General features: G+C 39.7%; 1 pseudogene; it reads left to right on the forward strand.

The window, feature by feature from the left end:
• The first annotated feature begins 5 nt into the window (after positions 1–5).
• On the forward strand, positions 6–877 carry LOC111533178 (annotated as a pseudogene).
• The last annotated feature ends 387 nt before the right edge of the window (positions 878–1264 follow it).

Here is a 1264-nt window from a genome sequence, read left to right on the forward strand (position 1 = left end):
ATAAGCTAAAGGTTGGTCTTCAGGTTGTGGCAATCAAGACTCCAGGGTTTGGTGACAATAGAAAGAACCAGCTTAAAGGTATGGCTATTGCTACTGGTGGTGCAGTGTTTGGAGAAGAGGAGTTGACTGTAAATCTTGAAGACGTTCAGCTTCATGACTTAGGAAACGTTGGAGAGGTCATTGTGACTAAAGACGATGCCATGCTCTTAAAAGGAAAAGGTGACAAAGCTCAAATAGAAAAAATGTATTCAAGAAACCATTGAGCAGTTAGATGTCACAACTAGTGAATATGAAAAGGAAAAACTGAATGAACGGCTGGCAAAACTTTCAGATGGAGTAGCTGTGCTGAAGGTCGGTGGGACAAGTGATGTTGAAGTGAATGAAAAGAAAGAGAGTTCAGATGCCCTTAATGCTACAAGAGCTGCTGTTGAAGAAGGCATTGTATTGGGAGGGGGTTGTGCCCTGCTTCAATGCATTCCAGCCTTGAACTCATTGGCTCTAGCCAATAGAGATCAAAAAATTGGTATAGAAATTATTAAAAGAACACTCAAAATTCCAGCAATGACCATTGCTAAGAATGCAGGAAGGATCTTTGATAGTTGAGAAAATTATGCAAAGTTCCTCAGAAGTTGGTTATATGCTATGGTTGGAGATTTTGTGAATATGGTGGAAAAAGGAATTATTGACCCAACAAAGGCTGTGAGAACTGCTTTACTGGATGCTGCTGGTGTGGCCACTCTCTTAACTACAACAGAAGTTGTAGTCACAGAAATTCCTAAAGAAGAGAATGACCCTGGAACGGCTGCAATGGGTGGAATGGGAGGTGGTATGGGAGGTGGCATGTTCTAATTCCTAGACTAGTGCTTTACCTTTATTAATGAACTGTGACAGGAAACCCAGGCAGTATTCCTCACCAGTAACTTCAGATAAGTCAGTTGGAGAAAATGAAGAAAAAGGCTGGCTGAAAATCACTATAACCATCAGTTACTGGTTTCAGTTGACAAAATATATAATGGTTTACTGCTGTCAGTGTCCATGCCTCCAGATAATTTATTTATTTACTTTTTTCACAATACATAGTCCTTGTATTTAGGTACATTATGAGACACACTTACTTTTTCTCTACATTTAGCACATCAGCATAGAAATGTGATGAATTAATCTCCTAGTGATATAAAGTAAGAAGTAATGCACTGCAATAAAATATCACATGTGACAGGACACCAAGCGGGTTTTTGTTAGGAGGTGGGGAGGAGAATGGTAC

Source organism: Piliocolobus tephrosceles, unplaced genomic scaffold, assembly GCF_002776525.5.
Source record: "Piliocolobus tephrosceles isolate RC106 unplaced genomic scaffold, ASM277652v3 unscaffolded_12877, whole genome shotgun sequence".
NCBI lineage: Eukaryota > Metazoa > Chordata > Mammalia > Primates > Cercopithecidae > Piliocolobus > Piliocolobus tephrosceles.